Here is a 20,104-nt window from a genome sequence, read left to right on the forward strand (position 1 = left end):
CGTAAACAGAACTAGGAACTAGGTGAATACACACACACGCACACACACACACACACACACACACCCAACACACCACACCCCCCCCACACACACACCACACACACACCCCCACACACACACCCCACAAACACACACACACATAAACACACAACTCCACCACACCCCCCCACACACACACACACACACACACACACACACACACACACACACACACCACACACACACACACACCCCACACACACACACACAAACACCCCCCCTACACCACCCCCCCACCCACACATACACCGTCCTATCATGAGGCCAGATAAGGAAACAATGATGCATGGAGCAACAATCACCGTGTCATTTCCCACCATTGTTGGAAATAAGTGGACATGATAAAATGCAGTTGCAGCATGCAAACTTCAAAGCAAATCATTGACGTGTTAAACATAAATAATATTATTTATAACAATACACTGTTTACATGGTACATCATTTTAATATTTGTTTTAATACCTAAACACGTGGAGGGTTTAATAAGTATACATTAAGACACTCGCGGACACATGGCTGCATCACGTCATGAAAAAATGGTCTTTATTATTTTTTATGCGGCTTTTCTCATTGTTTACCTTGGTCTTTGTCTCAGCCTCTCTCTCTCTCTCGATATTTTCCTTATCTCTGCGCCCTCCGTGGTGCCTTCTTGCCGTGGTGAGGGGCTCACGTACACCTCCCTGGGACCGGTGTGGGTTGCCTGTGCCCCCTCTCCTGCCCCCTCTTTGGGTGGTGTACGTGCTGAAGGGCACCATGTAGGGGCCTTGTGAGCCATCGGACCACCCGCTGGAGGGGTCGCCTGTGAGGGGCCGCCCTGAGTGGATGGTTGGGTGTCCAGGCTAGGGCGATAGGGGGACTGGGGTCTTAGCACCAGTGTGGGAGAATGAACGAAGTAGTAGGACTCCCCTGTTGAAAAGGGGGAGCACCGCTGGGGACGACACACCCTTCCTGCACTGGCCCGCGCTTGGGCTCTCTCGCTGCCCTGGTAGGTGGTATCCCTTGGTTCCAGGTCCCATCTCTTTTGTTTGGTTTGCTGTATGGATAACGACTTGCCTTCTATTACCCAGGCTCATGGGGTGGGCGACCAGGCCCCTGAGTCGGACCGTCCTGGAAGACCGGGATCTGAAGCCCCCGCTACGGGACCCGGTTTAGGCCCAGACCGGACTCTTCCTCCCTGCTCCCCTCCCTCCTCTGTGGTTGGGTCGAGCCCCAAGCCTGCTGTGGTGACCGTCTCGTCCCCTTGCACGGCTCCATCCTTTGTGACTATTGCACCTTTCGACCCGTCTCTCTCTAAGGGTTCTCGTCGCCGTCCCCGCCATGGCCGCTCTCGTATGCTCCCTTCCCATCCTACTTCGTTCCATGCTTTGTTTGGTCCTGATACGTGGACTAAATACTTTGACCTCCTACCTTTGGACTCAACTCCTCCTGATGATTTTTCCCTTCATAGGCATCTTGTCGATTCCGTGGATGCCTCTATCACCTTCAACCCCACTCGTCTTTGTACCCGTGTCGTTGCTGCTCCTTCTCAGGATGCAGCCACCCGCTTGGCCGCCTTATCCTGCCTTGGTGAGACCCCTGTTCGGGTCTCGAAGAACGCCCGATTGAATGCCAGTGTTGGCACTGTTCTCCTCCCGCACCATGTTGCGACCGGTGTTAGGGATCTCAAGGACTGCCACGAGGATATCAAGCATATCCTCGAGGCTCAGGGTCATTCTGTACTCCAGGTGGATATATTTACTCGTTCCCCTCGTGGTCATCGTCGTCTGCCCCTTAGGGTTGTGAAGGTTACCTTTGATGGTAGGTCCCTTCCGCCCTCTGTCATTCTTGCTGGTGCCAGATGCTCCGTTCAGGAATATATTCCCTCTCCGAGGCTCTGCGGTAAGTGCTGTAGGTTTGGGCATGGTACCCTCAAATGCTCTAGTCCTGTCTCTCTCTGTCCCCTGTGTGGAAGCGAGGGTCACTCTAAGTTAGAGTGCACTTCTTCCCAGGCCCGCTGCCTCAATTGCGGTGAGGCCCACCCTACTTTCTCCCGTGCATGTATTCGCTACAAACTTGAGGCGGCTGTCCTCAGCTTGAAGCACCGAGACCGTTTGTCTTTTCCTGAGGCTCGGCGCCAAGTTCATCGTCTCCTCTCTTTCGCCGGTGTCTCCTATGCTCGCGTGGTGCGCTCTTCCTCTCCTCGTCCTTCCCGCCTTCCTCAGTCTCACAACCGTTTCCGAGCCTTAGACCCAGACACACCCACCACCACCTCCCCTGTTTCCCTCCGTTCTGTTCCTAAGGGTCCCCCTCCTGGTTCTCTGTCTAGGGCTCCCATTCTTTCTACCCCAGTCTGTCACGTCTCCTGTGTCTTCTATTTCCTCTCCTTCTAGTCCTCCTTCCCGTCCTTCTCCTCCGTCTCCTGGCTCTCCACGCCGCCTGACTGTGCGGGCGGACGTCCATCGCTCTCCTGATGGTTGTGTTGCTCGCTCTCGATCTTCTTCTCCTATCGAGACACTGGAGTCTGTTGCCCAGTACGTTGCTGCTGGGACGCCTGTATCTTTGAGTCAGAAGCGGAAACCTGGCTCTTCTCCTTCCTCCTCCCCTGTCGGTAAGAAAGCTTCGCTTTCTTCTTCACCCCCTCTCTCTGATTCTATCATTCCTTCCCCTCCCGCTTCGGTGGTGGTGCCCCCTGTTCCAACTGTGGGGGTTTCTTTAGTCCCTGGTTCCATCTCGGTTACTGCCCTTGCTGAGGTTCGCTCCCCTCTTTCTGCCCCCCCTCCTCCCCTTCCTTCTCCTCCAGACCCTGCTCGTCCATCTTTGATCCGTCCTCCTGCTTCTTGCCCTCCTTCTTTACTCAGTTTACCCATGCCCCCTAACCCTGACTTCGCTGACCCTGATCCTGACTCTGTGCTTTTTTAGCATGCTGTGTTCCTTCTTCACCTTTGTTTCTTCTTTGCTCTCTGTTGCTCTCCTCTCTCTCTTTGCTGATGTCTTTTCTCTAGTGGAACATCCGTGGATTTTACGCCAATTTCCTTGACCTCCAACTTCTCATTTCACAGTTTTCGCCCCTTTGTGTCTGTCTCCACTAGCCGATGGTTCTCGTCCTGGTAGCTTCAGTGGCTATTCTTTTCTCTCCCCATAATTCCATAATTCTTCTGCTCTCTTGATTCGTTCCGATGTTCCCTTTGTCCCCTTACTTTTTTCCTCGCCTCTCCACTGTTCTGCCGCCCGTATCTTTGTGCGTAGATGGTACACGGTTTGTTCTCTTTATCTACCCCCCACTGTCCCACTTTCTCTTCCCGATCTTAAACACCTCCTAGACTCCTTGCCGGAGCCTGTGCTCCTGCTGGGTGATTTCAGTTGTCGTCATGCCCTTTGGGGTGATGTGCTGACAAACACCCGGGGTCGCCTCCTTGAACCTTTCATCCTCTCTTCTTCCCTGTCCCTTCTTAATTCTGGTGAGCCCACTCATTTGGACTGTTGGACTCGCTCCCTTTCTTGTCTCGATCTTCCTCTATGCTCGTCATCCCTTTCCTTAGATTTCGGGTGGCGAGTCCTTGATGACCTCCATGGCAGTGACCATTTTCCTATCCTTGTCACTTTTTTCTCCTTTCGCCCTCCTCTCTCCTTCCCTAGGTGGCGGTTTGCCGAGGCTGACTGGCGCCTCTTTACTCTCCGTGCTACTATTTCCGACCTCTCCGTTTTACCTCTCCCTCGCGCCCTCCTTCTTTTTCATGACACTGTCTTTGACGCTGCCCTCCACACTATTCCTCGCTCTTCCTCTCGGGGAACGCGGAAGTGCGTTCCCTGGTGGAGTATGGACTGTGCTCGGGCTGTCCGCTGTAAGCGTGCAGCCTGGAAGAGACATCGCCACCGGCAGACGGTTGAGTCTTTTCTTTTGTTTCGGAAGGCGAGTGCGGTGGCCCGTAGGACCATCCGTGCGGCTAAACGTGCTTGCTGGGAGTCTTATGTCTCCACCGTTACGTCCGAAACTCCTCTTCCACTGGTCTGGAAGCGTATCCGCAAGATTGCCGGCAGGTTCGTTCCCGATGTCTCATCGGTCCTTCGCCTTCATGGTACTCTTGTGGCGGACCCGTTGCAGGTTGTGACCGAACTGGGTTCCCATTTCTCCTCTGTTAGTTCTGGTTCTCATCTTCCCCAATCCTTCCTTCTTCGTAGGCCTCTCCTTGAATCTCGTCCTTTAAATTTCTGTACTTATCTTCACCTTCCCTATAATGATCCCTCTCTCTTTCTGAACTTCAATCTGCCCTAGCCCTTTGTGGTTCTACGGCAGCGGGCTCCGATGGCATTTATTATGAAATGCTTCGCCATCTCCCTCCGTGCACGTCTCGGTATTTACTGAGTCTGTACAATCGGGTCTGGGAGTCGTCGTCAATCCCTGAAGACTGGCTCGATGCTGTTGTCCTCCCTGTTCGGAAACCAGGGTCTCTCGGGTCATCCCCCAAGGACTTCCGCCCTATTGCTCTCACGAGTTGTGTCTGCAAGCTCTTTGAACGTATGGTCAACGTTCGTTTGATGTGGTTCTTAGAGCACTATCGCCACCTCTCCCCTTCTTAATTTGGTTTTCGCAAGTGCCGCAGCACAACAGATGTCCTGGTGAACTTGGAGGTCTATATCCGTACTGCTTTTGCTGCGAAGACCTCCGTTGTTGCCGTCCTTTTTGACCTGGAAAAGGCTTACGACACTACCTGGCGGTATCATATTCTGTCTCAACTTCATTCTTTTGGCCTTCGTGGGAACCTCCCTCTCTTCCTCCGGAGCTTCCTCTCTCGTCGTTCCTTTCGTGTGCGGCTTTGTACTGCTCTCTCTGCCCCTTTTCAGCAGTATGAGGGCGTACCCCAGGGTAGTGTTCTGAGCACTACTCTTTTTCTAGTTGCCCTCAACGGTCTTCTTTCCTCTCTTCCTTCTGGCGTCTTCTCTGCTCTCTTATGTTGATGATCTTACCCTTTGCTGTCGGGGTGATGATTCCCCTCTCCTTCAACAGCGGCTTCAACTTGCGATTGATGCCGTGTCACTTTGGGCTACCGATCATGGCTTCAAGTTCTCTGCGTCTAAGACTTGTGCTATGACTTTTACTCGGAAGCATGTCGTTCTTCGTCCGTCTTTGTCGCTTTATGGTCATCCCATTGTGTACATTGATTCCGCGAAGCTTTTGGGGTTAGTCTTTGACACTCGTTTGTCTTGGTCAGCCCATATCTCTTACCTCCGAGTTGAATGCTCTAAGGCCCTTAACCTCCTTAAGGTTTTGTCCCATACTTCTTGGGGAGCGGATAGGCGCACACTCCTCTATTTGCACTCCTCTCTCGTCCTGTCTAAACTCTATTATGGTTGCCCTGCATACTCTTCTGCTTCTCCTTCTACTCTTCGCCGTCTTGATGCTTTGCACCATACTGGGTTGAGTCTCAGCTCTGGTGCCTTTCGTTCGACTCCCGCCCTTAGTTTGTATGTTGACACAGGCTTTCTCTCTCTTCAGGACCGCCGTGATCGCTACTGTCTTCGCTATCTTGTGCGGTCCTTCCAACATCCTTCCTCTCGCCTCTGTCGTGCATTGACTTTTCCTCCTCCTGTGGTTCCTGTTCCTCTTCATTGTCTCCCACTTTCTGTCCGGTTATCTCGCTTACAGGATTCTCTTTCTGTTCATATATCTAATGTTTCTCCTCGTATTGTTCCTTCCTTACCTCCGTGGAGAGTCCTCCTTCCCAAGTTTTGTACGTCCTTGACTTGTATTACTAAAGCCTTTACCCCTCCTACTATTCTGAAAAGCCTCTTCCTTGAGCACTTTTCTTCGCACTCCCACTCTATTTCCATCTTCACTGATGGGTCTAAGTCTGCGGACGGTGTGGGCTGCTCTGTTGTTTTTCCTGACCGTACTTATATGTGTTGCCTCCCTTCAGAGGCTAGCGTCTTTACGGCAGAACTTTATGCTATTCTCTATGCTCTTCGTCTCTTGCTTTCTCATTCTCATTCCTCCTTTGTGGTTGTAGTTGATTCTCGTAGTGCCCTCAAGGCTCTAGGGTCCTTTAATCCTGTCCATCCAGTGGTCATCGAGATTCAACATTGGCTGTTTCTTATTTCTAGTAAATTTAAATCAGTAGAGTTTTGCTGGGTTCCCAGCCATATTGGTGTTTCTTTCAATGAGCGTGCGGATGCTGCCGCTAAGGAAGCTATCCGTTCTTGTCCCATCTCCCGTAAAAGTATCCCTTATTCCGACTTTTATCCTGTTATTCATTCTTCCATTCTTGCCCGTTGGCAGGGTTGTTGGTCCTCTGTGGTTGGTATCAAGCTGCGTACTCTCAAACCTAGTGTGTCCCCGTGGCCTTCCTCCTACCAATGTACCCGGCGGTGGGAAACTGCTTTGGCACAGCTGCGGGTTGGTCATACCCGCTTAACCCTCGGTCACTTAATGGAGCGCCGCCCTGCTCCTTATTGTCCAAATTGCGTTGTCCCTCTTACAGTTGTGCATATACTTGTTGAATGTCCTGACTTCCAGGACGAGCGTGTCTTGCTTTCCGACCATCCCTCGCGGTCACTTGTCCCTCGATAGAATTCTAGGTGAATCGGATACTTTTGATATCGTTTGCCTTATGCGTTTTTGTTCTCGTATTGGCATTCTTGGTGATATTTAGCGCCCTCTGATTATTTCGCACTTTGATGGTGCTACATAGCCTTCCCGGTTTGGTGCCTTCTTTTGATAATTACCTTACCTTCCTTATCTCTGTATTTCTCTCCCAGTCTCTCCTTCATAGCTTCTTTCTCTCTATTTAACAATGGACAGGGGTTAAATTGTACAAGAATGATCATATATGACTCGTGTAAGACAGAACAAGTGACTCCAAGGGATCAACAGAAGGCCTATTGGGCCTTGTGAAGCAGTTCTTGTTAATATCAAACCACTCTCTTTAGTGTGCTTGTCCGACCACTCTCTTTAGTGTGTTTGTCCGACCACTCTCTTTAGTGTGCTTGTCCGACCACTCTCTTTAGTGTGCTTGTCCGACCACTCTCTTTAGTGTGTTTGTCCGACCACTCTCTTTAGTGTGCTTGTCCGACCACTCTCTTTAGTGTGCTTGTCCGACCACTCTCTTTAGTGTGCTTGTCCGACAACACACTCGTGTGTTTGTCCGACCACTCTTTAGTGTGCTTGTCCGACCACTCTCTTTAGTGTGTTTGTTCGACCACTCTTTAGTGTGCTTGTTCGACCACTCTTTAGTGTGCTTGTCCGACCACTCTCTTTAGTGTGCTTGTCCGACCACTCTTTAGTGTGCTTGTCCGACCACTCTCTTTAGTGTGCTTGTCCGACCACTCTTATAGTGTGTTTGTTCGACCACTCTTTAGTGTGTTTGTCCGACCACTCTCTTTAGTGTGCTTGTCCGACAACACACTCGTGTGTTTGTCCGACCACACATCTCGTGTACTTGTCCGATAAGGTGGGTGTAATGGATGAGTGTATGAGTGCATGAATGAGCATTTGGGTGGGTAAGTGAATATGGAATAGAGAATGGGTGTGTTATCAAGCAATATACAATTTAGTTCGTTACATTAACAACAGTTTTAAATGATGACTGACAGCACCGGAATCTTGAAATGCGTAGTTATTGGTGAATGTTTCTTGGATATATTTTGAGTAGTCTTTACATTTCCGATGTTTCAGAACACCAGTAGTATATATGCAGTCATTTGATTGAAACTAGTGAGTCCTTATATCGTATATTTATATAATATGTCTAATCAACAAATTCTCAGTACGAATTGTGTTAATTGTGTTAATTGAGAGATGAGTGTACAGATGTTCGGCCACTCAGGCTTGAGACTATTTACAAAATTTTTGGCAGTTTGATGAACACATTCTTTATGAGCACTGTATGAGCCTGAATGGTCGAGCATTAGCTCTTGGACCCCAGCTTTCCAGCCACCGGTCGTTATTTGTAATGACTACAGACCAATTTTTATATCTGCTTTGGAACTTCACTTGTACAACCTGTTTCTCAAGTTCATTCCGTTTCTCAACTATTGTACTATAAAGAAACGATATGTATAGCTCACTCATTTCTAAAGCTTCTATTCATGCCCTGTGGTATACCAATGAATTGGTATTCATTGTGAATATATCCTCTTTTTCCACTGTCAATCCCCATAAGTATTTTATGATTTTTATCATGTGTCCTTAATCTTTCCTCCCACTTGTGCTGGACGGTAGAGCAACGGTCTCGCTTCCAGCAGGTTGGGGTTCAATTCCCGACCGTCCAAGTGGTTGGGCACCATTCCTTCCCCCCGTCCCATCGCAAATCCTTATCCTGACCAGTGCTATACAGTCGTAATTGTTTGGCGCTTTTCCCTTCTCTTCCTCTAGAAAACGAGTCGCCAGGTCTTGCTCGTTCTGTTACAACCTCGCTCGTGTGCTCAGTAAGTCCACTATGGGCTCACCATAGACCGTGCTACTTGGAACCGTTTGTTCCGAGTAGCTGAATCATAAACAACAACAAGAACTTGCTCGTTCAGTCTTTTTGTATACCCCATCCCTCGCAGTCTGAAACTAGCCTCGTTTCTAACCTCAATAACTTTTAATTTTTATTTTAGGGGGAAGGGGTCTTTACTAGATCTTTGCACGGGTCTTTGTCTACTCTAGAACACGTCTCACGTAGGCGGTGATCTGAATGCCTCCTTATTTAGGTTTCTGAATGATGTTTTGACTTTAGAAATTGAGGTGTTATTCTCTTCATGCCTCTGGAGTTAGGCTTGTTATTAAGTCCACTCGCGGGTCTTTATTTAGTAGTTACAGGGGAGGTAGTTTTCACTCCATCGTCTACTGTCCTTTTGGTCTCCTGCCGCCTGTTCTCATCTCCATCACTTTGCACTTGCTGGCGTTGAAATCTAGTAACAATTTATCGAATCAACTTTGTAACTTGTGTGTTTGCGTGCGTGCGTGCGTATGTGAGCGCGCAGCCCGTCCTCCAAAGGTTTCTCAACATCCAGACACTGTCGTACTAAAGAGCCCTTTTCCTAAAGTACCAAAGGACCCAAAACAGAAAACGAAACAGTATGAAAATATCGCGAGCCGCTACCATTTTCTAGTACGACAATTTTTGGCCCTTAAGCAGAATATACGTCAAAATGTGACGTACTATTAGGAGAACAGGTTGTGGCACTCGCGTGTGTACCCTGTTGCACGCGCGTGTGTACCCTGTTGCACGCGCGTGTGTACCCTGTTGCACGCGCGTGTGTAACCTGCTGCACGCGCGTGTGTACCCTGTTGCACGCGCGTGTGTACCCTGTTGCACGCGCGTGTGTACCCTGTTGCACGCGCGTGTGTACCCTGTTGCACGCGCGTGTGTACCCTGTTGCACGCGCGTGTGTACCCTGTTGCACGCGCGTGTGTACCCTGTTGCACGCAGGGTGGAGCGTGTGCGTGTACACATCACATTTCTCCAGTGATGTGTCTAACCATTAAGAATATTATTGCGACTTCGTGTACTGATTATTATCACCGCAAGTCTTGATCTCGGTAGATTATGGAGAATTTATCTCGCGCATTATTGTGTAATTTTCGAACTAGCAATGTGCGTGAGTCAGCGTTCACACGCAATTGCACAGATAGCCATGCACCCATTTATGCAAATGTATTGCAATCTGATGCAATGATTATTATGACAATTTTTCACCATAATAGATGTTGCAGAATTTATTCTAGATTAATGGTGAGTTTTTTTTTAACGTGTCCTTGTGTGTGTACTCACCTAGTTGTGCTTGCGGGGGTTAAGCTTTGGCTATTTGGTCCCGCCTCTCAACAGTCAGTCTACTTGTGTACAGATTCCTGAGCTTCTCGAGCTCAATCATATCTACATTTGAAACTGTGCATGAAGTCTGCCTCCACCACATCACTTTTTAGTTCATTCCATTTACTAACTATTCTCACGTAGAAAAAGTTCTTAATAATGAGTCTGTGGCTCATTTGGATACTCAGCTTCCACCTGTGTTCCTTGTGCGTGTACCACGCGTGTTAAATAATCCATCTTAGTCTTCCATGTCAATTCTCCTGAGATTTTTGTATATGGTGATCATGTCTTCCCGAGCACTTCTGTCTTCCAGCGACGTGAGGTGCAGTTCGCGCATAATTTAATCATAACTCGTGTCTCTTAGCTCTGGGACTAGCCTAGTGGCATACCTCTGAACTTTTTCCAGCTTCGTCTTCTGCTTGACAAGATACGGGCTCCATGCTGGCGCTGCATACTCCAGGATTGGCCTTACATACGTGGTATACAAAGTTCTGAAGGATTCCTTACACAGGTTTCTGAAGGCAGTTCTGATGTTAGCTAACCTCGCATTAGGCTGCCGATGTTATTCTATTGATGTGGGCTTCAGGAGGCAGGTTTGGCGTGATATCAACTCCTAGATATTTCTGTCCGTTTTGTGAAGAACTTCATCTCCCATTCGTTATCTACTGTCTTGCCTTCTATTTCCACCGATTGGTCGGATTGGTCTGACATATGTGGTATACAAAGTTCTGAATGATTCCTTACACAAGTTTCTAAATGCCGTTCTTATGTTGGCCAACCTGGCATATGCTACTGATGTTATCCTCTTGGTATGGGCTTCAGGGGACAGCTTTGGCATGATATAAACCCCCAGGTCTTTCTCTCTCTCTGAAGAGTTTCATCTCCCAAATGATACCTTGCATTTGGCCTCCTGCTCCCTACGCCTATCTTCATTACATTACATTTGCCTGGGTTAAACTCTAACAACCATTTGTTCGACCATAGCTTCAGTTTGTCTAGGTCTGCTTGAAGCCTCAAGCAGTCCTCCTCTGTTCATTGTGTGTGTGTGCGCGTATGTGTGTGCGTATATATATGTGTGTGTGTGTGTGTGTGTGTACTCACCACCTAATTGTGCTTGCAGGGATTGAGCTGTGGCTCTTTGGTCCCGCCTCTGAACTGTCAACCTGTGCATGTGTGAGAGAGAGAGAGAGAGAGGGGGGGGGGGGGGGGGTAACGTGGATATCAGCTCGACAACTCGGGATTACGGCCGGTAAGGACCAGGTGTGGAGCCTTACTCAGGGAGACAACTGTCGCCATATGTATATGGTTTATTCCCCATGTTTAAAGTTGGTCGCCTCTCCGTTTATTACTGCTTATTCTGTACAGACATTGTTGTAGGTACCTGTCCTTATGCAAGGTCAATTGTCATTACTAGGTCCATTGTCGAAGGTTATGGGTCCATTGTCGAAGGTTATGGGTCCATTATCAAAGGTTATGGGTCCATTGTCGAAGGTTATGGGTCCATTGTCGAAGGTTATGGGTCCATTGTCGAAGGTTATGGGTCCATTGTCGAAGGTTATGGGTCCATTATCAAAGGTTATGGGTCCATTGTCGAAGGTTATGGGTCCATTGCCGAAGGTTATGGGTCCATTGTCGAAGGTTATGGGTCCATTGTCGAAGGTTATGGGTCCATTGTCGAAGGTTATGGGTCCATTGTCGAAGGTTATGGGTCCATTGTCGAAGGTTATGGGTCCATTGTCGAAGGTTATGGGTCCATTATCAAAGGTTATGGGTCCATTATCAAAGGTTATGGGTCCATTATCAAAGGTTATGGGTCCATTGTCGAAGGTTATGGGTCCATTATCAAAGGTTATGGGTCCATTGTCTTAGGTTATGGGTCCATTGTCGTAGATTATCTGCTGCCAATCCTCCCTGACTAGGATATGAACCCTCGCGAAGCGCCAGGCGAATGTTTCACCACTGTGCCACGGAGACTGCAATAACGGGGTCCAGTGTGGTTCCATTGTAGAATAACGTCAGGGATCAACACTGTGACGCAGACCGTGGCAGGATAACGTCAGGGATCAACACTTTGACGCAGACCATGGTAGAATAACGTCAGGGATCAACACTGTGACGCAGGCCGTGGCTGGATAACGTCAGGGATCAACACTGTGACGCAGGCCGTGGCTGGAAAACGTCAGGGATCAACACTGTGACGCAGGCCATGGCAGGATAACGTCAGGGATCAACACTGTGAAGCAGGCCGTGGCAGGATAACGTCAGGGATCAACACTTTGACGCAGGCCATGGCAGGATAACGTCAGGGATCAACACTGTGACGCAGGCCGTGGCAGGATAACGTCAGGGATCAACACTGTGACGCAGGCCATGGCAGGATAACGTCAGGGATCAACACTGTGACGCAAGCCATGGCAGGATAACGTCAGGGATCAACACTGTGACGCAGACCATGGCAGGATAACGTCAGGGATCAACACTGACGCAGGCCGTGGTCGCATCACGCCAGCTCTCGCACAAGACAGTACATATATGACTTATTGCTTATAGTCACTATTTGGCTGGTTAATAAGTACATATGTGGTATATGCCAAGTTATATTTCGTGTTTAAGGTACAAACTCTTCCTATATGTTTGCTAAAGACCAGTTTTAATATTAGGAATTTCTTTTTCAGTTTTATTAAACAATAGAGATTTTATACAATATTTGACAATATCCTGAGTTACTTTTCAATTTATTTATATATTTTGATTTTGTTTTTATATTTTTATAAAACTGTAATTATCAATATAGGTATAGGTTAAGTATTAATTGCAATTAAGAAGCAATAAGATCCTTTTCTTAACATTCTAAGAATATTAGGTTAGGCCGATGTTTTCTATTCAGCGTTTCAAGGTAAACTCATATATTCATAATAAATTAGTATGTCACATATGCACTTATTAATAAGCCAATATTAACTATAAGCAAGTGCGAGAAACGGGTTGCATCACGCCCTAGGCTGCAACAGTCAAACTCTCGCAAGTCAAATAAGGTAATCAGACAAGCATTGCGAAGATGTTATTCCCATGTGTAATACCAGCAAGACAAGCTTGATATAGTTTATGTATAAACCTGTAATAGACCTCGTACATTACTGAGTGTATTAACACTTTGAGCTGCCCGGCGTGGGCGCCCCGGCCCTCCCCTTGGTGGGTCTCATGGTGTTACCTCTGAGCGCGCACAGTATATAGCGCGAGTATACACTAAAATGTGTATACTCTTTTCAGTTTGATCACGTCAGTTTTTGTGTTCCATCGTTCATTTTGATATGAAACGCTTCACAATTGAATGCGCTTAAGGGATATATGCATATAAGGGCAAATGGATGAACAACACAGTGAGTGAAACAACTCGCTTATCTTTATACAAAATTGTAAAAGTATTGTCCTTCCGTTGGAATACTGCAGTTTTTTCTACTGGCACTTTACCCTTTGTAGCTGAAGATCTTTTGGTGCACCACGCTGCAATCTGGGAGTACCACAGGTGTTTATACACCTTGTTCAAGCAGCTTTTCACTCAGTTGTACAGTTATAGTAGTTATCCATATATAAATGGTAACCTTTGTTCTTCAGTTGTTCAATCAAGCCCATAACCGTTTGAACTGTTATCTTCCCCATTCCTGCATACACTTCAAAATCGTGGATGTAACCAGTATACAATTCAGCCAGCATGTACAGCTTAGTCCATACTTATCAGGCTTATTTGGATTATAAACTTTTAAAGCTAGACTCCATGACACTGTGTCTTCATCCAAACACAGATTTTTCTGAGGAATGTAAAATGTTTTGTGTTTTGCATTTATGTGAGATATTCCATGAATGTTCTAGCTTTTATTAGTCTGCCTTGAATGTCTTTGGGAATGGCATTATTGTTATTAATATGAAAATACTTTGCAATCAATTTATATCATCTTGCAGTTATAAAAGTATTGAAAAAAGGTACATGCCACCATTTACCTGTTTGTCAGTACATTCTCATCATTGGCATCTTCACAATGCCCATCAACATTGTCAGTCACAAATATCTGCAAGCTGTTTTACACTCACTTCATCCCACTCATTGTTTGTGTTGTTAGAAGCATTGAACATGCTTTGTGACGCATACAAGTTTGTTTCACATACCATAAATTTCAGCAAATCTCTCGTAATAAATAACTGTAAAAATCCCAGAGGGCCGAGCAGATGTCAGAGCAGGCCAGTGCACGTGTGGCGGTATCAATATCATCATCACTCCCCTCACTTTCAAGTTCATCCTCACCTGCTGTTTCAGTTTCAACGACCTCACTTTAATACCACTGTTACTTTCGGCACTTCCAATATCAGAAAATTCTTCAACTAAAGCCTGGAATTTTGTTGGTATGAGTTTCACTTTACTGTACTTTTGGCAAACACTTCTTAGCTTCTCCCTCAGACGTGTTTCTTTCCCTGCTTGCGTCCTGGAATGAATCTGGTCTTGATCACTATCCATCTTGGAGTAAATGTAGAGTTTATCAGTAATAAATATAGCTGAGGAAAAATAGCCGGAACAGGCACACATGTTGGACGCAAGGGGAGGCGGCAGCGGTCATGAGAGTAGACACAATAACAATGAGCATACCGCATGGCAGGTGGTGCCGTGATGCCACTTGGGCCATTACAGATAATGGAAGACATTGGCGCACATTTTAAAACACGTCCCATAATGATCTGGGAAAAAGTGGAATTTCAACAAATATTTTAATTTTGGACGCAAAATGAGTCACTGTTGGACATCTGTAGAGTTATTTATGGACACAATATCCGCCACCGACGGCGGAAAGTATGATAATGATCACATTACAAAATTACATACAACTCTTCCCTTGTATTATACGAAAGATACACAAGCATATAAATTTCAATGAATATTGAGAATATATTTACGTTGGTATCGTACTTTCTTCTCGACTGAGAATCAACTTGGTACGTTAAGCTAATTAACTTACACGTACGCATGCGTGGTTCGTACACGCATGCGTACGTATATCCGTACAATATATATACACAAGGACATCAAAATATATTATACCATACATGTGTCAAAGGGACTCGTATAGTATAAAAACTCAAACTTGGAGCAAGTTAATACTTGTGAATAGTTGAAATATTTCTCCTAATAATTATTTTGTAATTCTGAATATTATTCATTATTAGTTCATAATAATTACAATAATAATTTAAATATAATTAATAACAATAATAATAAAAACACACTATTAATCTTTATTACAAAACTGAAACTGAAACGGAGAAGGGGAGTTTTAAAAGAAGATAAATAAGAACGCAATAAAATAAGATGATAAATTACCTCTTGAACTCTATTTACAAAACTCACGTGTATATTATAACCTGCAATGACCTTCCATAATCATGCCCCCTCCCCGCTCAGCTCGTTGTCGCCGTGTGGGGGCTTAGTGGGCGGCTGCCGGAGTGTGATGCTCCTTGGGACAGTCCTCTGTCCTTTTCTAGCCTTGTGCTCCTGCTGCCGTCCTCTCCAATTCTGCTGGGCCTCTTTTCCTTTTCCTTCTGTTTCGTTTTTCTCCCCCCTCTTCTCCTATCTGCTTGCCGTTTCCTACCGACCTTTTGCTCGTTCTGGTTCTTCCCTTGGACTTCTTCTATTTTGACGCCCGGGTGCTTGAGGAGGCATACTCATGCACCCGTAGAACTGCAGTACCCGACGTCGAGAGCGAGGGGAACCTTTTATTGTCAATCCCCACTTCGTCACTGAACCCGATCTCGACGGACTGTCGGTTTCTTAAGGTGGCGTTTGTGGGGCGTATACTCGCGACGCACCCCTAGGAGGCCCCGACAAGATCGGCGATAGCTTCTTGTTGGGTGTCCTGCCTCTAATTGTGGCTCCATGGTGGGTGTGGGGGCACATTCGTGAGTGAATTCTTTCTTTCGTCAAGATGATTACCCCTGCTTCGGCTTCTTCTGGTTTACCTTCTCAGGCTCGTGGGGTGGGCGACCAAGCCCCCGAGTCGGTCCGTATTGGAAGACCGGGCTCTGTAGCCTCCGCTGCATTGGGCCCCGACCTTGCTCCTCCTTTGGCCTCTCTGACTCCTTCCTCTGGCTCCCCTCCCTCCTCTGTGGTTGGGTCGAGCCCCAAGCCCCCAGTGGTGACTACCTCGTCCCCTGGCGCGGCTCCTTCTCTAGTTGTAACTACTGCGCCTTTTAACCCCTCTCTCTCTGGGGGTTCTCACCGCCGTCCTCGTCACGGCCGCCCTTGCTCGATTCCTTCCAGTTCTGCTACCTATCAAGCCTTGTTTGGTCCCGCTTTGTGGGCCAAATATTTTGATCTCCTCCCTCTTGATTCTGCGCCTCCTGACGATTTCTCCCTCCATCGACATCTCATTGATTCCGTGGATGCCTCCATTACTTTCAACCCCACTCGTCTCGGTACACGTGTCGTTGCTGCTCCTTCTCAGGATGCTGCTTCCCGCTTGGCTGCCTTATCCTGCCTTGGCGAGACCCCCGTTCGGGTCTCGAAGAACGTTCAGTTGAATGCCAGTGTTGGCACTATTTTGCTCCCGCCCCATGTTGCGACCGGTGTTCGGGACCTGCGCGACTGCCACGACGATATTCGACATATCCTCGCTGCCCAGGGCCACTCTATTCTCCAGGTGGACACGTTTACTCGTCCCCCTCGTGGTAGTCGCCGTCAACCCCTCCGGGTTGTGAAGATTACCTTTGATGGTAGGACCCTTCCACCCTCTGTCATTCTTGCTGGTGCCAGGTGCTCTGTCCAGGAGTACATTCCTTCTCCTCGGCTCTGCAACAAGTGCTGGAGGTTTGGGCATGGTGCCCTCCGCTGCTCCGGGACTGTCTCTCTCTGTCCTTTGTGTGGTGGCGAAGGTCACTCTAAGTCGGAGTGCGCTTCTCCCCAGGCTCGTTGCCTCAACTGCGGTGAGGCCCATCCTACCTTCTCCCGTGCGTGTGTCCATTACAAGCTTGAGGCAGCCGTCCTCAACTTGAAGCACCGGGAGCGTTTATCTTTTCCTGAGGCGAGGCGCCAGGTTCGCCGGCTCCCGCCTTATGCTAATATCTCTTATGCTCGCGTGTTGCGCTCTTCCTCTCCTCGTCCTTCCCGCCTTCCTCAGACTCACAACCGTTTCCGGGCCTTGGACCCTGATGCGCCCACTGCCCCCTCCTCTGTCCCTTTGGGTTCTCTCCCGAAGGATCCTCCTCCTGGTCCTCTGTCTGGGGTTCCCCTTCCTTCTACCCGGTCTGTCGTGTCTTCTGTGTCTTCTTCCTCGTCCCCCTCCGATCCTCCTTCCCATCCTCTTCCTCCATCTATCGGCTCTCCCCGCCGCCTGTCGGTGCGGGCGGATGTCCATCGCTCTCCTAACGGCCGTCGTGTGTGCTCTCGTTCGGCTTCTCCTGTTGAGACACTGGAATCCGTTGCCCGGTACGTAGTTGCTGGGACACCGGTCTCTTTAAGTCAGAAGCGTAAGCCTGGCTCCTCTCCTTCCTCTTCCCCGGCGGGTAAGAAGGCTTCGCTTTCTTCCTCAGCTCCTCCTTCTGGCTCTGTTGCTCCTTCCCCTCCCGTTTCAGTGCTTGCGCCCCCTGTTCCTGCTATGGAGGTTTCTTTGGCCCCTGCTTCCCTTTCGGTTGCTGCTCTTGCTGGGGTGCGCTCCTCTCTTTCTACTCCCCCTCTTCCTGCTGCTGTCCTTGACTGCTCCTCTCCGTTGTCTCCTCCTCCTCCGGACCCTGCCCGCCCACCTCTGATCTGTTCTCCCGTTTCCTTCCCTCCGTCTTTGCTCAGTTTACCCATGCCCCCTAACCCTGACTTTGCTGACCCTGATCCCGACCCTGATATTCTTTAACGTGCTCTGTTGGTCTTTCGCCTTTGTTTCTTCCTTGTTCTCTGTTTTTGTCCTTTCTCTTCTCGTCGTTGTCCATTCTTCAATGGAACGTTCGAGGTTATTACGCCAATTTCCTCGAACTCCAACTTCTGGTTTCGCGGTTTTCGCCCCTTTGTGTCTGTCTCCAGGAGCCAATGCTTGGTGCTCGTCCTGGTCGTTTTCGTGGCTATTCCTTTCTCTCCCCCCCCCCAGCCATTGCTGGGGCTTCTAATTCTTCTGCTCTCTTGATTCGGGCTGATGTTCCCTTTGTTCCTTTACTTTTTCCTTCGCCTCTCCATTGTTCTGCTGCTCGTATCTTTGTGGGGAAATGGTACACAGTTTGTTCCATTTATCTCCCCCCGAGTGTCCCGCTCTCTCTTCCTGATTTGAAACACCTCCTAGACTCCTTGCCGGAGCCTGTGCTCCTGCTGGGTGACTTCAATTGTCGTCATTCTCTTTGGGGTGACGTTCTGACGAATACCCGGGGTCGCCTCCTTGAGCCGTTTCTCCTCTCTTCTTCCCTGTCTCTTCTGAATTCTGGTGAGCCCACTCATTTGGACTCTCGAACTCGCACCCTTTCTTGTCTTGATCTTTCTCTCTGCTCTTCTTCTCTTTACTTAGATTTCACGTGGCAGGTTCTTGATGACCTCCATGGAAGTGATCATTTCCCCATCCTTGTTTCCTTTTTCTCTTTTCGCCCTTCCCTCTCTTTCCCTAGGTGGCTGTTTGCTAAGGCGGACTGGACCCTATTTTCCCTCAGTGCTACTCTCTCTGACCTCTCCCTTCTGCCCCTCTCTCGCGCTCTCCTCCTTTTTCATGACACTGTCTTCGACGCTGCCCTCCGCTCTATTCCTCGCTCTTCCTCTCGGGGTCCACGGAAGTGCGTTCCCTGGTGGAATGCGGACTGTGCTCGGGCTGTCCGCTGTAAGCGTGCAGCCTGGAAGAAGCACCGCCGTAGGCAGACGACCGATTCTTTTCTTTTCTTTCGGAAAGCGAGTGCGGTGGCCCGTAGGGCCATCCGTACGGCTAAACGTGAATGTTGGGCATCTTATGTCTCGACAATTACGTCCGAAACCCCTCTGGCCCAGATCTGGAAGCGTATCCGCAAGATAGCGGGTAAGTTCGTTCCCGATGTTTCACCAGTACTTCACCTCCATGATACTCTTGTGGCGGACCCGTTGCAGGTCGCTTCCGAACTGGGTTCCCACTTTTCTTCTGTTAGCTCTGGTCTTCATCTTCCCCAATCTTTCCTTCTTCGTAAACCTGTCCTTGAGTCTCGTCCTTTAGATTTCTGCACTCATCTTCAGTTTCCCTATAATGATCCCTTCTCTCTCTCTGAACTTCGTTCTGCCCTGGCCCTCTGCGGTTCTACGGCGGCGGGCTCCGATGGTATTCATTATGAGATGCTTCGCCATCTCCCTCCGAGCACGTCTCAGTATTTACTGAGTCTGTATAATCGGATCTGGGAGTCGTCGTCAGTCCCTGAGGACTGGCTCGATGCCGTTGTCCTCCCTGTTCGCAAACCGGGGTCTCTGGGTAAGTCCCCTAAGGACTTTCGCCCTATTGCTCTCACAAGTTGTGTCTGCAAACTCTTCGAACGTATGGTTAACGTTCGTCTGATGTGGTTCCTGGAACACCATCACCTCCTCTCCCCTTCTCAATTTGGTTTCCGCAAGTGCCGCAGCACGACAGATGTCCTGGTGAACTTGGAGGTCTATATTCGTACTGCTTTTGCTGCGAAGACCTCCGTTGTTGCCGTCCTTTTTGACCTAGAAAAGGCTTACGACACCACTTGGCGTTATCATATCCTATCTCAACTTCATTCTTTTGGCCTTCGTGGTCATCTCCCTCTCTTTCTCCGCAGCTTCCTCTCTCGTCGTTCCTTTCGGGTGCGCCTTGGTACCGCTCTGTCTCCCTCTTTTCAGCAATACGAAGGTGTGCCCCAGGGTAGTGTTCTGAGCACTACTCTTTTTCTGGTTGCCCTCAATGGTCTTCTTTCCTCTCTTCCTTCTGGTGTCTTCTCCGCTCTCTATGTCGATGATCTTACCCTTTGTTGTCAGGGTGATGATTCGCCTCTCCTTCAACGCCGGCTTCAACTTGCAATTGATGCCGTGTCGTCTTGGGCCACAGGTCATGGCTTCAAGTTCTCTACTTCTAAGACTTGTGCCATGACTTTTACGCGGAAACGGGTTGTTCTTCGTCCCTCTTTGTCACTTTATGGTCATCCTCTTGAATACAAAGATTCCGCGAAGCTTTTGGGGTTATTCCTTGACACTCGTTTGTCTTGGTCTCCCCATATCTCTTACCTCCGTGTTGAGTGCTCTAAGGCCCTTACCCTCCTTCGGGTCTTGTCCCATACTTCTTGGGGGGCAGATAGGCGCACTCTCCTTG

At 48.4% G+C, this 20,104-nt stretch overlaps 1 protein-coding gene across 1 annotated transcript in view; it reads left to right on the top strand.

Annotated features, from left to right (window-relative positions):
- Window positions 1-20,104, top strand: part of LOC138373567 (elastin-like) — a 120,144-nt gene that overhangs the window by 52,478 nt on the left and 47,562 nt on the right. The window lies entirely within an intron of this gene.

Source organism: Procambarus clarkii, chromosome 42 (genome assembly GCF_040958095.1).
Source record: "Procambarus clarkii isolate CNS0578487 chromosome 42, FALCON_Pclarkii_2.0, whole genome shotgun sequence".
In the NCBI taxonomy this organism is placed as follows: domain Eukaryota; kingdom Metazoa; phylum Arthropoda; class Malacostraca; order Decapoda; family Cambaridae; genus Procambarus; species Procambarus clarkii.